The sequence below is a fragment of the Gorilla gorilla genome, chromosome 10 (assembly GCF_029281585.2).
Source record: "Gorilla gorilla gorilla isolate KB3781 chromosome 10, NHGRI_mGorGor1-v2.1_pri, whole genome shotgun sequence".
Classification (NCBI taxonomy): domain Eukaryota; kingdom Metazoa; phylum Chordata; class Mammalia; order Primates; family Hominidae; genus Gorilla; species Gorilla gorilla.
The window spans coordinates 31,851,420-31,871,443 of NC_073234.2; the positions used below are offsets into that span (position 1 = coordinate 31,851,420).

General features: G+C 36.2%; 1 long non-coding RNA gene across 1 annotated transcript; it reads left to right on the forward strand.

Moving 5' to 3' along the window:
* Positions 1–2,796: 2,796 nt before the first annotated feature.
* On the forward strand, positions 2,797–4,421 carry LOC134756510 (uncharacterized). Its single transcript, XR_010129240.1, has 2 exons — positions 2,797–3,058; positions 4,194–4,421. It is a non-coding gene; the product is annotated as an uncharacterized lncRNA (long non-coding RNA).
* The last annotated feature ends 15,603 nt before the right edge of the window (positions 4,422–20,024 follow it).

The following is a 20,024-nucleotide window of genomic DNA, read 5'->3' on the forward strand; positions in this document are numbered from 1 at the left end:
GCTGTGTGTGTGAGTGTAATACACTTTATATATTAGCATTGGTCCATCTATTATTATATTGGCAGCAGGAGATTTTCATTGATTAGTTTCTCTCTATTTGCTTTTTCTTTCTCTAAACCTTCATGCTGTAATGCAGAAGATTTATTTTCAATGATTTATTAAAATGTAATTCTAAGGTGACTCCTTATCAAGGAAGTAATCTGCAGGCTATCTTTGTTTAAACTTGCAACCTGCTTTGTCAAGGAAAACTGCCTATGAAATTTTCATTATAATAGACAGCTTTTCATAATGAATGAAAAACAGCTATTATGATTGAAAACAAATTGCTCTGAAACATATTCTTTGAAACAATGTGCTGCTTAATTGTATTTTGGAGGAGGGGGAGGTGAAGGCAATTCTGTTTAATTGGTTACATTTTTCAGTTCTATAAATTAATTTGCACTACCCAATATCACTTAATTTTTCCCTAGGAAAGCTTTTGCTTGCCCTAGCAATATTATAACTGCTAATTCAATTACACTGAAATTGTTTAATAGAAAATATAATTGCTTATTCATACAGAATACCCATTAAAGAAGTGCAAAAGCGTGAACCCGAGGGTTACTGCATATTAATACTTTGGGAATAAAGATGGGAATGTTGTGCAGCGAAGGTGCCAGCTGATCTTTAATTGTTCATCACCTGCCTCCAAAATAATATGAATGGACCCAAACTAAATGACCACTCATTACAAGTTTCAATTTAGGAGCTTGGCTGGGGTCAGCAGATTGCTTATGCTGATCGCAATGATTTGAAGTTGTGATTACCATAAGCAATTTAAATTTTATTGATCTCTCCTTCTGAAAGTTGTAATTGAGCATAGATGTTGGACCCAGAGCTCTCCAGACTAAATTGTACTCTGAAGCCCTTGCTGGATTCCTGCAAGAATCAATAAGCAGTCAGTCACATTAACAATGAAATAGGTCCATTAACATATGATGCTATTGGTGAAACTTTATTTAGGAAGGGTGTTAGTTCACTTCACTGTTTTATCAATGAATCTTCGCTGTACAAGGAAAAGTATTGCTTTAATATGTGTAATAAGCTTGTATGAAAATGAAATTATATATTATAAACATATGGAATATCAGTAGGTAGGCAGTTGAGTATTTATATGAGAGTTATTGTGATTCATGTCATCATTTTACTGTAAACAGAGGTTTCATATGACTGGAATTGCAGCTTGCCTGCTGCAGTGCTTTGCAGTTATTCGGAATTTTTATTCTTCTTTATTAGATACAAGGTTTCCCTCCATCAAGGTTAAGTACATCTTGAAGTCTCCATGTTCAGTGGTAAGTAGTGGCTTGTTAGGAAAGCTATATGACCTATCCTGCTGAGCTGAGAGCAGGGAATTCTTACAGAAATCTAAGTAGTTCCAAGCTATCTGAGGCAGAATTTCATACCCAGAGTACTGCTGAGCCTTGTTAGCAACCCTGGCCTACCTATTATCATCAAATTAGAAAATGCTTTAAACGACAAAAGTCTATTAAAACTTTATGATAAACAGGACATTGGGAATAAGATTTGTCCATTTTGAAGGCAGTTAAAGAAATTCTGTTTATTTTTCTAAATTTAATCAGTTATTATTTGGTTCTTCCATTCACTTCCTTTCTACTTCCTAATAGAATGATGGATAGTAAACTCTTGAAGATTCCCAACCTCCTGGAAATTTTAAATCTCAGGAAGTGTGGGTATAATAATATCATCACCTAAGAAACTTGTGGCTAATACCATGAGCTTCAAAGCCTCTAAATGACCTACGGCATGGATTCTTTAACTTGGTACAACGTGGTGAATGAGAAAGAAAATGGAATCAAGAACCTTTCTATTCAATATTTATTACCCTAGTTAGTAGAGATAAACATTATTTCCTTTCTCCCTTTGGTTAGCCTGAGTTACAGATGATAATCTCCTTTAAGTGATCCAAGTCATAGGTCATGGATCCTGCAGCCCTTTATTATTTAAGAATTAATTTAATAATGGTACACATAGACAAATTTTATTTTTGGATCTTCCTTGCTGAGTAACAATGTCTAGTTCAACTGGGGTTGAGAATGACCAAGAGGTGGGAACAGAATGTCAGATCAAGGGCCAGGGAATAAAGTAGAGAATCTTATCTTGATCCAGAGAGTGCTGCAGGTTTTTACTAGAGTGTCACACAGAGTAACTCTGGAACTCAGCTTCTCAGCCACATCTTCTGCTCTCATGACCTTGATATATACAATGCCCAGCAGGAATTTAACTTTGCGTATGGCCTGGATTACGTGTCTCTCCTTATGGGAAAGTCTCCCGTGGCGGCTTTGCTTAAATGACATAAAAGAGGAATAATGACCCACATAGAGATATGGAAAAGGCATATTTTAGAAATCTGAATGTTACATTTTAAAACCTTCTGTCTTGTAGAAACAGAAGGTTAATGGATTAAAAATGTGACTTAATCTCTCTATGCCTCACTTTTCTCAGTGGTATAAGAACAATAGAACATACTCTTATAGGAATGACGTCGGGATTAAATAAAACAGTCCATGTAGGAAATTTAGTATAGTGCTTGGCACAGAATGAAGTCTTAATAAAGGTTAGTTGTTATTAGAGTGTCATATGTCTGGATAGCCTTGGATAGCCCTGGTGTCTTATTAACAGTGTGGCAGTGCAATGTTTGGATGAAAACCTAAATGTCCACTTTAGCTATTATCATTCAATGAAGCAGTGAGTGGAGAGCATGGCATATACATTTTCTGCTGGAGGAATTGGGAATGGGAATGGAGAGAGTGCTTGAAGACTTGTGGCTGGTGGGAGGGTTAGAGTTCACAGAAGGCCAAGGTGAGGTGTGCTATCCAAAACATAGATAGGTCTCTACAAGACGGGAAGTTGCTGACTATTTTCTCTTACATATTCCTACCTTCTTTAAAGATTTTGGTTCCCCTTCGAATGGTCTCTGTTCTGACCAGGCATCCTCCTCTGAGTACATTCCCACTTGACTTGAGCCTGCCTAGGGCTTTTGTGTGGGCATCTAATTCAGGTCAGTTTTTTTCTTTTTTTTTGAAAAATATTTTATATTCTTGGTGGTGGTGTTAATCACCTCCAGTTTAATAACTTCTAACTCATTCTCTATGCTCCATCATCAACAATGTTAGATCTAAATTCAGGCTATATTGTAATAGCCTTGTTTTTAAAAACAGGTATTTATTGAGTAGATGCTTAAATGAATTAACCCTCATAAGCGCATGTGTGTTTTAATAGATGTCAGGTGATGCAGTCCCTTAACCTTAACAAAATACTCTTAAATGGTAACTTTAGGCTTTATAGCAGGTTGTTAAAGGAGATAATACAAAGCAAGAAGCTTTCTGGGTATCTCTTAAATCATACGGTATTAGTAATTATGTGACCTTCTTGCAGAGTGGAAAAGGCTTAGAAGATTCAGAGGAAGATATAGAATAAATGAGTGAAGTGGATGTTTAGCACATTAAGAGTGAGACAAAATAGAAGTGATAAAGTAATAGAAACAACAACAAAGACTGTAGAGTAGAGTGCTTTGGAGACAACTAAGTTAAGAGGATAATGGGTTATTTCAATAAATTGGAATATTGGAAAAGAATGCCCAAAGGAAAAAAAAAAAAGCACATCATAACATCATTGACCTTGTTCAAACTCAGGGTGCCTAGGTTACTTATGGCATTAAAGATGCAAATTATTATTAATCCATAGATACCCTGAACGCTAAGGGGATTTAAATTAATTATTTTTCTGCATTTGACTTATATAGTTATTCTATATTACTTAACTTCTAGATCTTGTCAGACTCACTAAGGTACATCATTCCAAACAGTTTATCAGACGTACAACCAGAATGGTTTTCCAAGCACTTCTTATGCTAACACTTGCCTGCCAAAGAAGATCCTTTATGACTCTTTGATGTTTTAAAGCATGTCAATTTATTATTAAGTCAATATTTTGTCTTGGCACCAACAATATAAAAACTCTCTAGGAAAAATAGGTTCTTTGGATAAGAGTCTGTTTCTAAATAAGCATGAGAAGGGGTTCGAACCCATGAGAAAAAAACGTTTCAACTCTCCTTGAAAAACACATGTGCTTTTCTTGCTTTCCAATTATTAGCAAAAAACAGAATATTAATATGTGTCTCAATTATCTCACAGGATCATTGACAGAATAATTGAAACAACCTGTACCCAGAACAACTACACCAAAACAATTTGTTGTTTTTCGTGGGTATGACCTTAAAGACACCATAATCGTCTCTATCATGTATTATCATCTTTATCATGTATTATCTCCAACCACCTTTTAATCTTACTTGGTTTACCAAGATGATTAGTTGGCTTGAAATAGCTATTCCTAACAATAAAATATTACACTGAATTCTGGATATACCTTGTTTCATGTGATTTGAGGATATATGAGAAGCCTGTTTTCCTAAGATCTCATCACCCACAGATAATCTGACTGAGGATATGGATCTGAACAGCTGGAAAAAAAACCTGTGATCAGCAATCACACACTTTATGTTAATGTGCTCCCCATCTCACCTTAGATACTACTTCATTATTAAAAGTACATTTTCAGAAAATTGGGATACTGTATCTACATATGTAGATATGAATATGTTTCATTTCCTAGTTGTTTGGAGCTTTTGCAAACATTTTGCATCAGTTAAATTTTTAAACTTCCAACCAACCTTCTTCAAGGAACAGGGTGAATATACTATTTTTAAACAGATGAGAAATTTCAAGTAAAAAGATGACTTTCATAAGGTTATAATAAGTCCATAGAGACCTTCTAGTTCTTGATCCATTAATATAATCTACAGAGGACAGCATTTGCTGTCTTGTGTAACACAAACAAGTACATAAGATAAAATAAATAGTACATCAATGAACCCTGTTATAAGTCTTTATGAAACCCATCTTTTTAGAATGTATAAATGCATTAATATTAGGGTTCATTAAAAGATGCACTTTACCCAAAGAAAAACTAGGAAAAACCTTTGTTGAAATTACAAACTACAGATATTCTGAAATCACATTTTTGCTGAGATAATGGAAAGAATCCTGTCAGAAGTTGTTCTAGATGCAGATTCAAATCAATTGTTTATCTTATCTTGATTTGATCTTCATTTAGTGGCAGGGTAAGCATCATCTTTTTATAATGTAGAAAACTGAGACACAAAGAAAAGGAAAGTGGTAACTTTCCCAAGATCACGTGGTGGCTAACTATAAACTAGAAACAATACTCAGATCTCCTAGCTACAGGTTTGGCGTTGTTTCTACAACATTTCAGGAAAGCGTGATGAGATTTTATTCCTCTTATGGTAAAGCTTTGCTATTCTTTCACTTCCTTTGTGACTGATAACTTTGGCAAATCTGATATACCCGCTGTAGACTAACTTACATGTCTTCTTTGTTCTCTCCTACCCTTTCTCTCTCTTGAAGATCTTCTAATCTAAAACTTAAAGGGTAGTTGAGCAACACTTCATTTTTACTAGTCAATCTATTTTTTAATGTTATGTTGTTTCTTAAAAAACTAAGCAAAAGGAAAGGCAGAAAATTAAGAGACTAACACTGCTTACCTCTCCCCTTACCTTACCCCAACACCTAGTTTTCTTTTTTTAGAGATGATGTTTTCTCCGTCAACCTAGAGTGCAGTGGTGCTATCATGGCTCGGCTCACTGTGGCCTCAAACTCCTGGGCTCAAGCCATCCTCCTTGCCTCAGCCTCCAAGATAGCTAGGGTTACAGGTGTGCACAACCATGTCCAGCTTCACTTTTTTCTTAAGAGAAAGAGATTGGCAATAATTTTTAAAAGACCGGTGAAGGACATTCGCTGTGAGGTAGTATATGCTCTGGGGGTGGGGGGAGGGAGGGCATCAGGAAGAAGAGCTAATAGATGCTGGGCTTAATACCTAGGTGATGGGATGATCTGTGCAGTAAAACACCATGGCACACGTTCACCTCTGCAGCAAACCTGCACATCTGGCACATGTACCTGTAACTTAAAATAAAAGTTGAAGAAAAGGAAGAAAAAAAAGAAATAAGTGAGGCAGAGTTTTTTTTTTTAACAGAAAAAATATTTTGCTCTTAAAAATAGATTCTACTTTGATCCTTTGATCTATATGAATATTGAACCTTTACATTTGTTTCCATATTTTCTACCCTACATAGTGTGAAAATAAGGCACAAGACATTCACTAATAAGCCTGTTTTGTTGTCTAAGTACAGCTCATCTTTGCTTCTGCCTCTTGGTCAATAACTACCACAACATATTTGAAAAGAAAGATTACTTTAACGTTAAATGCTTTTTCGAATTTCGAAGTATCTTCTCTGTGATGATAGGAAGTCATAACGTATATGACTGGCTATCACATCATCATCTTTGGAGGCCACAGGGCATGGTTGTTAAGAAGCATATTTGGACTCAGTAGGCTGGGTTCGAATGGCAGTTTCATTACTCGTTGACTATTGAAATGTGAGCCAGTTACTTGACTGTTACACTTCATCTGTGAAGTGGGTATACAAAGACTTTATAAGTCATAAGAATTATGGGAAATAATTTACATAAAAGATTCTTTTTTAATAGATCCTGCACATAGTGAATGGTCAACCGCAGTTACTATGAAACACTAAATGTAGCGGGAACACAAAGTACCATTTATTTCATTACATTTCCCCCCATTTTCATGTTATCTAATGCTGCAGACAGGCAAAACTTCCAAGCTTCACCTTTCTTTTCTCTGGCTGGTAGCAAATAGAGAAGAATTTTCTGTTGTTTTTCTTCCTTTGAAAGGAATGGGTAGGTTTTTTTCTGGTGAAAGAATGATTTCTTTCACCCTCACTGTGATTTAGTTTCAGATAATAATATGATTGAAAAATTTAAATCTAAGAGCCTGTAATACATAATTAGCCATGGGCTGTGTGTGTTTTACCAAAGGGCAAGTGTCATGTTCAACCAACAAGCTATTAATTGTTGAAATCACAGAATAAAGCAAACTAGCCTCTTAGAACCATGTAGTAGTCCCTGGATTCCTATGCAAAGGTACTCACCTATATTACTGTAACCAATAACATCACAGTTTCAGTGCCTTAACATAACAGTCATGTTTCCTCTTCAAGTGACAGTGAGTTCAATGTTCCTGATTGGCATGAGGTTTTAGGTAATAATTCTGATAACTGAGATTCTTCCATCTTGTGGCCCCTCCATGCCCTAGGGCTTCATAGTCCTTTGCAATGTATGTAAGAAGCTTAAATAAAATTTTCAATAACTTATACACATAACGCCAGGGAAACTCTGAAAAACAAAGACCTTTTGATTCCCATCTGACTGCTTTCTATGGGCTCATGCCTCATTTCCGCTTGTGCACACGTATTTACCTGACACAGCAGTGCTCTGTGTTGTTTATACTTGGAATAACAAACTAGAAATACTGTACTCCTGTACCAACACTGCCTCTGAGAAGAGAAGTGTGCATGACCAGCCAGGTCTCCAGATGTAACCTAGGTGTGAGACTAAAAGCTTTCTTTATTGACTTAAATTTGAGTAATGGCAAGAGGAGGGGTGGTGGTATGGTTTGTGCTTGTACAGGGAAGAAGAACTCTACTGACTTGTAGGAAATAATTTTTGACTGAATCCTTTTGAACTCAAAACAGTTATGAAAAGCAAGGTGAAGTATATGGAGCTGTTTCTGTCTACATTTAATTCTGACGAACCTACATTTTATGGGAAAGTAGGACCAATCGGATTCAACTCTAGCCACAACCTATATTTGAAGGCCTAGGTTTAACTGGTTAACATTTAAATCAGAGGTCCCCAAATCCCGGCCAGTTGACCGGTACTGGTCCATGGCCTGTTAGGAACTGGATCGCATAGCAGGAGGTGAGCGTCGTGAGTGAGCATTGCCGCCTGAGCTCCGCCTCCTGTCAGATCAGCTGCAGCGTTAGGTTCTCATAGGAGCCGAACCCTATTGTAAACTGCACATGTGACGGATCTAGGTTGCACACTCTTTATAATAATCTAATGCCTATAAGGTGTCACTGTCTCCTATCACCCCAGATGGGACTGTCTAGTTGTAGAAAACAAGCTCACTGATTCTACATTATGGCGAGTATGTAATAATAATAGAAATAAAGTTAGAAATAAAGTGCACAATAAATGTAATGCATTTGAATCATCCCCAAATTATCCTCCTCCTTCCCCCACCCCAATCTGTGGAAAAATTGTCTTCCATGAAAGTGGTCCCTGGTACCAAAACCCTTGGGGACTGCTGATTTAAATGGTTGGAGATATTAGTGCATAAAGTATGATAGTTTTGTTCCCAACTCAGTTACATCTTCCCACACCCCTTCGACCATTGTCCCTTTGGCCCTTTTTTCTTTGTATGTGCATTCTCAGTTAATATATAGCTAATAACTCTTATTTTTCTTATGTTTTAGACTGTTTAGGCTTATCTGGATGTAGGAATGAAAATTGACTTAGTGGAAACACTTGCATATGTGTAAAGACCTAAATGGTGGTTCATTCAAGAAAATTAATCTGTGTAATAAATGGATTAAAACAGCCATAAGTTTTTTTAGAGACACGTCATTTCTGATTTCTGCTCACATTCATTGGCAGCTAGTCCCATGGCTGTACTGAACCTCGAAGGAGGCTGGCAAGCATAGTGTAACTTTGTGCCCCAGAAAGAGAAGGAATGGATTTGTGATTTGTGAAAGGTTCAGGATCTTCGCCCCACCATCCCTCTCACAGGATTCTGAAATTTTTAAATAGCTGGCGAGGTCAAGGCTACTAATTCTGATGAAAAGTGAAGGATTCTACTGTATACAATTGAAGCTTGATAAGACACTTCAACATAATATGTCATTACTGAAATGTGGCCATGACAAAAATGCTAACACAGCTTCCTTTTGTCATATGGTCTTAGATTTAAAACCTTGATTTAATGAAAGTGTTGATACCACACTGAAGAAAAAAAGACTGATTTTTTGGGGTCATTAAATATGAGCCACTTGAATAAAGGAAGGATGGTCTTGGGTAGGTAAGGTAAAGGGTATTGTTTATATTAGCATGGGACAAAAGGAGAAACTACAGAAATCTACAAGAATCCCAGTGAGATGCATTTTTCTTCTGGATAGAAACCAATAGCAAAAGTAAGGCAAGGGTTAAATAATTAACTCTCTATTTTCTTTCTTTTAACACACTTTCTCTTTTGTGTCAGACACTGAAAAGCATGGCCTCAAACTTTGAACACTTTGAAATTTCCTCTCTTTTTTTCCCTGAAGATTTCACATTTTCCACAGTTTTGGTGCACTGATAACTATCACTCCCTTCCCTCCACTGATAATCCCAGTTTTGTGTAACTTATAAAAGGCAGTCTGACCCCGAGACTTCATAGCAGGTAGCAGATGGCTTTGGTGGATGCCTATGTCTGCTATTAAAGTAAAAAGACAGGAAGCAGCACAGACAGTGTTCTTTTATTTAAAAAAAAATTTGGGTTGTCATGTGATATGAAACACAAATCTAAGAGCTTTCAGCAATCACAAACCTCATGTAGTGTGATTTTCACTAGAAGGTCAATGTAATACCACCTTCAAGGCTGCGTGAAAGATGCATTGCATGAAAGAAAAGATGGTGTTTTCTGGTCTACTACTTATACATGTAACAATTTATTATACAAAAATCAGAGTACAATCCAGACAACTTGTGAATGCTTATTGAAATTGCCAGGCAAAAATATGCTATTCCGTGCCATATTAGCATTTTCCGGTTTAGGCCAGCTGATCTATTTGAATTAGGTTACATAAACCATCACATTCAATATGTAAGTTGAACATGTATATTCAAATATTTTTCCTTTTAAAATGGAACTGTGACTCATATTATACAGAACTTATTCTGAATAAAGTAAAACTAGACAGATCGCAGTGCTTTCCCCCGGTCAGCTAAGAATTCTAAGAGCCCACAGACATAACAGTGAGAGTTTCAGTTTTGTTTTCAATAGTCAGATGTGTTGCTTATTCCACTTTTAAAAAGTTCATAGAACTCATTAATACTTTTATATACCATAATCATTCACCTTGAACATTTGATATTGTGTTTTAAAATATGACTTTACTTAATTATTTTCAACAAGCACTTTTCCGGAGCATCCACCAATCAGAAACACCATTTCAAGTGCTCTGGAACCTTCTGCTTTTACATATTAATAATTCCCAAACAGAGTGTCTGCTTCAGACATTAGTTTCTGAAATAGAATTGAATCTTAATTAGCTCAAGAGAAACTCCTACTTAAGTAGTCTTAGAGAAAATGCACTCATTTCCCCCTCTAATATATCCTCCTGTTGTTTGACTGTGATGAGAATGGTCTTTTAAAAGAGGCCTCAGGTGTGAAACCAACTGTTCAGGCTCATTGTCAGCTGCTGGTTTCTAGAGTATTAATTCAAAATTAGGGAAAATATAAGACTATGTCTACATTGGCCAACTCTATCGCAAAACAACAATTTTCAGTTAAGGGTGCAGCTTCCTCTACAATGCCCTTGAGGAAGATTCAGAAGCTCATTCTATTTCCATCTGCTTCCATCATTAGAGAATGCAGTTGATTGATTCAACCTCTCTAACAATAAGAACGAATGCTATTTAACTAAAAGGTGAGTGTCGGCATCATATCTAGGTCAAAATGAACACAAATAAGCATGCTGTTTGTCAATTACATATCTGTATATACATATGCAGATTCACAAGTATCTATACAATTTTTCAAACATAGAAATTATACTTTTTATGGTTTGAAGGCTGAAATGACTTCATTTGTATCGGGTCTCATTGTTATTGGATGAAAAGTGCAAAAGAAGAATGAGCAAAAGAACGGCTGCTCTCTCCTCCAATCTTCCTATCAAGAAATGACACTGAGTATTCATCTCACACATCTTCCACATCACTCATTTAACATCAGATATAGTACATTATGATCAACATTATTATTAATATCATCATTGGAGGTCTTGAGTGTATATAGCTTATTTCATCAAAATATGGAATGTTGCTTGTGGGTAAAACGTATATATATTTTAAATCCCTGTGGGGTCTGTTGGAGTGCTATATACAAAGTAGGCACTCAGAAAATATTTGTTGTAGGATAGATTAAGTAAATGCTCAAGGCAAGACTGTTAATTGTCCCCTAGTATTTATTCACCCCTTCCTATAGGAATAGAAGCTCCATGTCCACCCTCTGGTGTTAGGACACATGGCTGTCTAGCTAGGGACTACATTTCTCAGCATCACTAGCAGCTAGATAATCTGGCCTGTGTCCAGTTATTTCTTATGACACTGCTGTCCTCTGCTTCTTTCACCTTTTCAGGTGTAGTGATGATCCAGCTTCACGCACAGTAGATGAGAAACTCCTAGGGGATGGTAGACAGACAAGGTAGAAGGAATTTAGATGGAGCAAAATTATTTATGTGTTTGAACCTCCCACCTATTCCTGCACTGCTAAATGTGAGAAAATAGAGTTCCATTTTATTTGAGTGAGATTGCATTCTGTGATATCTTTGTTACTGCTGCTGGGCTAGCACTATAACTGACATAACATGCATAATGCTCTATTCCTTTTTTTTTTTTTTTTCTTTTGGAGACAGAGCCTCACTCTGTTGCCCAGGCTGGAGTGCAGTGGCGTAATCTTGGCTCTCACTGCAACCTCTGTCTCCAGGGGTCAAGCGATTCTCCTGCCTCAGCCTCCCAAGTAGCTGGGACTACAGGCATGTGCCACCATGTCCAGCTAATTTTTTTTTGTATTTTTAGTAGAGACAAGGTTTCACCATGTTGACTAGACTGGTCTCGAACTCCTGACTTCAGATCATCTGCCTGCCTCGGCCTCCCAAGGTGTTGGGATTACAGGCGTGAGCCACCAGGCCCGGCCATAATGCTCTATCATATAGATGCCATTCTAGAATTCCATAGATCCACTGGTTGTCTTCTACTATGACTGTGATAATCTGAGAAGCAGTCAGGTCTGACTTAAAGGCATTTGTGGCTATTGAAGATGAGAGAACCCATCTGTTAAGGATGCCTGCTCTCAAGCTAAGTATGGGCAAAATTCACTAAGGCTGTGGTCTTCACTGTAAGAGAAGCCACTGTAAAATGAAGTCAGAATTGCACAGATTATCAGAGTAACCTGCCTTTTGTTGCCTATGTAATTTGTAATTATCTCAAATAAGAATCTAACAGCAATTTTTTAAGGTTTTGCAAAGAACTAAAAATGAAGTGCAACTTAGCCTTGAATAATCAAAGCATTTTTTTCTAAATACCTCTATGCCTTAACACACGCACAAAAATGTAAGTAAATTGAGGAAAGAGATTGTTTCATATTTCTGTTTGCACAGAAATCATGTTTATATACACAGCAAAACAGTGAACTCATCCTAAGTATTCACTGAGGGTTGTTGAATTGATTGTTCAGAATATAGAAGCTCAAAAATATTGTACATATTCTAGTGTCTATGACTGATAATTGGAATAAGTTTCACAATAGTTTACTTATCTAAGTATTATTTTCTCCAAATTGGTAATTGCTATACTGTTGGTAGTACAAAAATAAATATTTGGGGAACTTTCTACATAAAAAAAAAAAATCCAGTCATTGCTAGAGTTATTTGAGCTAATAGCTATGTTTCAGTTGGGATTTCCAGAATATCTGCTGAATACTTTATCCTGCAATTTAGATCAAGAAAGCAGGGTTCATTTTTGATCAGGGTTTATATATTTACAGAAAACAAAAGAAAAATCTCTAGATTCCAATTAGGTTGAGTTTGCCTTTTTGAACAATAAATTCAGATGTCATAATAATGAAATATTTCTCCACCACACTGAACCTTTGAAGAACAGCTTTCATATGGGTAAGTTGATCAGTTTGGTCTGGATAAACAGGAGTTACCCACACAGCAATCACTGGTTTCGGGAAGAAGGCTTTCTGTTATTTGTGTTGTGTTGATCCCCATCATAACAGGAGAGTAATCATGGATGAGTAACTTTTATGTCTTGTACCAGTATACATAGGATGAAGAATTTCTAAGTACCTAGTCTATTACCCAATTTTGAAGAGCTAATTGAATCATTATACATTTAATATAGCCTTTTGAACATTTTTAGCAATTGCTTCCAGAAAAACATGACTTGTGACATTTTAAAAAATTACCTTAAAAATAATATGAAAAAATCAATAATAAACTCAAATAAAAAATAAGTTACTTAAGAGTTAACTATTTTTCCAAATTAAATTGCACGTTAAGTTCTATAGTTTTTGAGATCATTTAAAACAAAATCTCTACCAACCTCCCTTTATTTGAGGGTATTTTAAAACTAAAAACAATTAAGTTTTTGAGATCGATTTAATTTTTACTTCTTTTAAGTACCAGCATAAACATCTGCCATCTGGCATAGAAATTACTTCATATGGCGGGAGGAGAGATGAGATTTATTGAAAAGTTCTTTGTCTTTGATACTTTTGCCTGCTGCATTTTCCACTAGTGTAATTTGAACCTGACTGTATTTAAATAACCATTTATCGCCGTAATGGAAGAGCGGACTTAAAAATACATAACTGCTGTCATTCCAGGAGACTGTATTAAGGAAACATAGAATTTGCCATTCTGGATCAGACCATTTGTCTGTCTTGTCTCACACTTGCCTCCGGCAGTGGCCAACATTGAAGACAATGGAGAACCGCAAAAATATGCAACGTGGGCACAAACCCATTTTGCGGGGAATAATTATTTTCTCTGTTGGTATTCTTACACTATGGTATATTAGAATTGAATCACCCCCACCTGTTTATATTATTAATAATTTTATCAATCAATACACTAACCAGTTCTGCTAAAATTATTTTACTGAATTATGCTTAATGATCTATGGTATTTCTATAGAGCAAATACTCTTATGGGACTAACACTCAGGTTTTTAATGCCTTGATTTTTAAATATGAGAAAGATATGGGGAAATTTAGGCTGTATAGCACAACAAAACAAAATGAAACCCTTTAATTCTTGCTTGTACTTCAAAGCCCAGAAAAAAACATATTTACTACAAAAGTTCAGCTTACAGGTCCAAAAGACAATCTAACATGATCTAGCTTTATACTAAATTTACTATTGATAGTAGAAGAATAATTCTATGCTGGGTGATTAATAGGTTGGCCAGAATGTAGGCCTACACATTTTTATCTTCCTTGACAACTCACCAATGTTGTGGAAAAAATATTACAGCAACAAATTCATTTCATGATCTGTCTCTGAAGTTATAGGTGGGTACTATGAGCAGAATACTTACCAAGTGTAGAGCTCACATACACACACATACACACACACACACACACACACACACACACAGACACCAGTGTATGCACACATTGTCCGCTCCACATACTCACACATTTCCCCAGTGCTCCAGGCATTTTGAACTGTTTGGTGCCCCCTGTTCATTATTTGCCTTCACTTTGTCCTCTGCTAGTTCCTTCCTTACCTGTCCCTAGGCAAATATAAACTGTCCTCCATGATCACATAAATTATACCCATTCTTCTATAAGACTACTATTATAATCTCTCAAGGAATTATAAGTGCATAAAATTTGTGTAATCTTTCAGCCAACTTCTTACCTGCCCCATAAAAAGTACTTATAAAACAACTTTTTTCTTGTCTCCTTCACAACCAGAAAAAAAACAAATCTTCATAAATTACTGTCAAATTACAAGTACCACTACTGGTGTGATCATTTTTTGGAATAATATGTTTGTAAACATATTTACTACAAAAATCAAGAGTTTTAAATTGGGTAAACGCCTGCCCACCTGGTTACTCAGTTGAGTAGGGCCTTCCTTCTGTTTTTTTTTTTTTTAAAGTCCTCTGTTGGTTTGACTATTAACGCCAAATCACTTTGAAAGTTCAGCAAAATGTTTTCAGTTTTCAGCTGAAAAATGGTATTAGTGGCTGGAGATGGTATCACATGACATTTCCAGCCTCCAGAATGATAATATGTTGTCTGCTGATTTAATGAACTCTCTTTCTACAATTGTTAGTATCTTCAGAGATATCTTTTCAGTATTTGTTTTTATGTATATTGAGCAATAATACAATCACACATGGTCATGGATGACTAAAAATATTCAAATTGGGATACTTAGGTAGTGAATGAGTTTTAAAAGTGCTCTTAAATAGGTAAGCAGTTGAAAATGATTTATTTCAATTGGCATTGTACTGAACTGGCAGCAAAAGGAGAGGCAGGGAAAAAAATCCTCATCCCTTCCTAAAATAAGAGAAAGAATTTTAACTTTGAGCCAAGCTCTAAAGGCATCTGGAAATCCTTGCATCGGTTTCTTAGCTTCTTGCATTTTGTAGGCTAGCCTTTCCATGAAGGCAAAAAGAACTTTCTCAGAATAAACACTTCTTCCAGCTAAGATCAATCCCTACCTTTTAGATGTAGCATACCTATCAAAAATAAAGCTTGGCAAGATTTTATCCATAATGCTACTTGATAACTTTTAAATCTGTTGGCCAGAATCTTCACTTTAGCATGAGACAGGTTAAGATATCCCTCTATCTCCATAGTTCTCAATGGAAGCAATTTTTGGCTCTACATTCCCCCCCATCCCCAGGATATTTGGCAAAGTCTGGAGACATTTCTACTGTCAACACTGTGGGGTTGGTAGAGGCATATAGGAGTTAGTGGCCTGAGATGCTGTTAAACATCCTACAACGCACAGGACCAATGCACCAACGAAGAATTGTCTTGCCCACATATCAATAGTGCTGAGATTAAGTAATTCAGCTCTAAATGAAGAGTATTAGAAACACAAACACAGAGAGTGTTGAAATATCTCACCACCCACTGTGGAATGAGAATTATACATGGTTTACTCTGAATTAAATTAAGCATAACCATATACAACTGTCAAAGAAATACACTAGGCTTCTAATAGCCATTTTTTTGTTGTTTTTTAGTTCTCCTCTGTAAGGAACTAGAAATAATCTTTCTATTTATTTTTGGTTGGTTTCTTAATTTTCTAGTGATGCTGGTATTCCTCTGTCTCCCACACCATTCTTGACTGTGCTGTTTGTGTTTTGAATGGTCATTTCCTTGTATAATGACTTGCAATGCTATTTGCAAATCAGTCTCATCACTGGCCGTGTGCGACAGCTCACACCTGTAATCCCAGCACGTTGGGAGGCCGATGCGGGAGGATTGTTTAAGCCAAGAAACTCAAGACCAACCTGAGTAACACTGAGAGACCCCGATTCCGCAAAAATTTTCAAAAATTAGCTGTGCACAGTGGTGCACACCTGTAATCCCAGCTACTTGGGAGGCTGAGGCGGGAGGATGACTTGGGCCTGGGAGGTTGAAGTTGCAGTGAGCCATGACTGTACCACTGCACTCCAGACTGGGTGACAGAGCAAGACTCTGTCTCAAAATAAACAAATAAATAAAAATTTAAAAAAGTCTAATCACTGAGAATGGAAAGGCCTCAAGTTAATTTTAAGTAGCACTCTTTGTCATCTTATTTCTATAGGGAATTTGCTTGTGTCCCTATAGAAGTTATGTGTCTAACCAGGGTATTCTATGCTATACTGGAACGGAGTGAACAATTTGTTCTGCAACCTTTGAGTTTCAGTTGGAACAGCTCCCATTACTAACTGTGAATGTAGACATGATGACATTCTTTGTGTAATACCAGTAAGCATCCACTTATCCTTCTCACTGTACTTGTTGTAGCTGCTTAACATTGCGTTTTGTTTTGTATTTCTATTTAAACATTCCATACCCAATAGCAAGAAGGCAAAAATGTCATGAAATTGACAGAACATGTAAAAGTGTGTTTGCAGCTTCAGATGAAGAATTACAAGGAAAAATTTTAATTTTACATTTCATCAGGGAAAAATTCTGATACTTCTAAAAAACATTGTCAATTCTGATACTTCTAAAAAATTAGAACAACATATTAGAAAACCTTTGTGCTTGTTGGATTTCATTAAATTTTGCCATGACTCTTGGATATCAATACCAAAGCAGACTTTCAAAATTACTCTACCCCAAAGCTGAACACATATCTCCAATGTATTCTCAAATGATGGGCATTGTCTTAGGCCAGGTGGCTGGGCTGATTTTCCACTGCATTGCTCTACTCCCCACTGAACACACAAATTCATATAACCTTTTTGATCCCCTTTCTCCCTCTGTCCTTCCCCTACTGCCACTTTTATGTCTTGACCATTCCAGAAGAAATGACAAATGGTTATCTGGAGGTCATTTTTGAATGAGAGCAATAACAGTAATATTGATAATAAAATCCAAATTCAGAGAGGACCTGCGTTTGATTCAGAAGCTAGTGTGTTTGTGCATGGTGTTAAAGGTGTACTAAGTAGGTATTAATCTTATTTTCTCCTTTCATTTTACATGAAAGCTGTCATTATTGGGATAAGAATAAAATGAACATAAGTATGATAAATGATAAGTGCACATGGGAGTCAATATACCACTCAGAGAGAGCACTGCTAATCAACCGGTGCAGTAGGCTAATGCACCATGTGAACAGGCATCTCAGGGAGAGTCTAAATTTGTAACTCAGGGAAGCTTGGCATTTAGCTCGAGCTGCTTTTGGCTTAAGGTGAAACAAAGGGTACAATCATGTGTGGATTACAGCAGCAAATCATGTTTCAGAAGGTGCCTTTGCAAGACCATGTAAAACAGAACCAATTCTATATCCCTAACAAGGCCCAGCATATACATGAGTTGTTTAATGAATGTTAAATAATGTTAATAAAAATGGATGAGAAAGTACTGCACTCTTTTTTTAATGAACAGTGAAAAGAAAGAGTAAGAGAATCAATTAGTTCTCAGTTTGAAAGCTCTGGCTTATATATTAAAGCTGATGAATACAATTTTAAAAATGCAAGTGCTGGAGTCTCTATGCTATTGGGAATCTGTCATCTTTTAAAACATACTTTTTAAACTTGATTCTTAATTATTAATAGATTAATGATTCCCATTGCTTTTGATGATCTCAAGATCTCTTACATAGTTTCTTTGTTAACGGCAATACCATTTCTGTTTCCCTTATTCCAGTTAGCCAAGAAGCTAGGGAAGTAGCAGGTTTATAGTTCTGTTATTTCAACTAAAATGCGTTTCTTATACACTTAAGAGAGGAGTGGAGTAGATAGCAATTCAGCTGCATAGAAATATGGTTGGCTGGGCTCATGTTGGTTAAGGAGACTGTTGGAAGTAGCAATTCTGGAATGATTAGTGGCTCTTAGTGACATCAGTCACCTTGGCTGTTACTTCAGGTATTTTAGAAGTGTCCCTGTTGAGACTCCCTTCCCAGGTGGCTGATGAATTAATGATTATTTACTGAGCATCTACTATGTGCCTGATTCATTGTTAAGTACCTAGAGAGCCACAAAGAAAATGATACACTGAAATAGAAAACCCGTGCTTAACTAGCAAACACTACCTTCTGGCTGACAGCTCAGGAAAGAGTTAGCATCTGAAAAGAAAAAAAAAAAATACATGATCTTGACTAGAAAGAGGAAGTAGATTAGCTTCCTCAGTTTCCATTTTCCTATCTACCACCACAAGCCCCTACTCTCATATTCCTATTCTAGACCCAGTGAGGACTTGGTAATAGGTAAGCAACTGCTGAAGGACAATAAAAAAAGTGGAAAGGAGAATAACCATAGGGAATGCAGCCAAAGACTAAGAAAGGTGGATGTAGTGAGAGTGCAAATAATACTCCTCACATCTTTAACATCATAAGCTAGCTGACATCAAACACTAAGCAGCAAAAATAAGGAGACAGCAGTGGTTGTGAGGTAGTTGCCGTCTTTATTTACCACCAACTAAATCAACACTGTGCTCTGTTATTTAAACTTACATTACTACAAGTATATAATCATAATTCTTGGTGTATATGCTACTTATTCCCATGAATATTGAGCAAGAACAATATATCAATATAGTAATATACTGCAACCTTCTCTCAGCAAGCATTCATCTTCACTGTCTACTATTTCAGGCCCTTTGTAAGTGCTGGATAAACAAAGATGACCAAGACATGTTCCCTGCCCTCAAAGAGGACAAAATCTAGAATTTTCTTTTAAAATGTGCTGATTTTGTTGCTACACCAGAGTCATGGTCATAGTTGGTTAAACATATTGGTTAAATATAATCATTTTGTTGGTAACCCAGCAAAACTTGAACTGCTTTAGATAATAATTTTTTGATAAGGTCAGACTTGAAGGAAGGATTTGAATAGATCACAGGGATAAAGAGCATTTCAGATTGATGGAAATATGTAACTAAAAAAGGATCCAGTCTTTGAAAGATAGCATGGACCCACCTGTACTGACAGGGGTTAAGGTAACCAACTGAAATAAGGTGAGAAAGAAGAGGATTTCTGTATTGCAGATAGTGTAAATAAAGTCCTTGGAAAGAGATTTGGCCCTGAAGTCAGGAGATATGGGTTTAATTTTATAATCTTGAGCCAATCAGTCTTAATCTATCATCTTTTAACTCTCCTATTCATAGAAATGAGGATGAGAATATATATTTGTCTATACTGTAATTCACAATTTCACAGAATGGTTTCTAGGCTGAATAAGAACCTAAAGCAAATTGCTTTGAGCTGTTGGAAGAAAGATACTATTCAAATCCAAGGAAGTATTTTAAGATCTTATATTCACTCACTTTTATATGTGGTTTTGCTAAAATAGAAAGATTAGTTTGAAGTTCATCCTGCTGTTTTGGTAAAATCAGTAAAAATGTCTTCCTGATTTTTTTCTGGGTGTAAGATAAAATTTATTGTCCTCAGCTAAGTAGATTATCAGCCATTTTCTTTGAATACCCATATCTTAAAAGTAGAATCTCTTTTATTTATAGATAGCCTAAAAAATGACATGTGGACTTATAAAATTTCATGTAAAATGAAGCATGTTAAATGC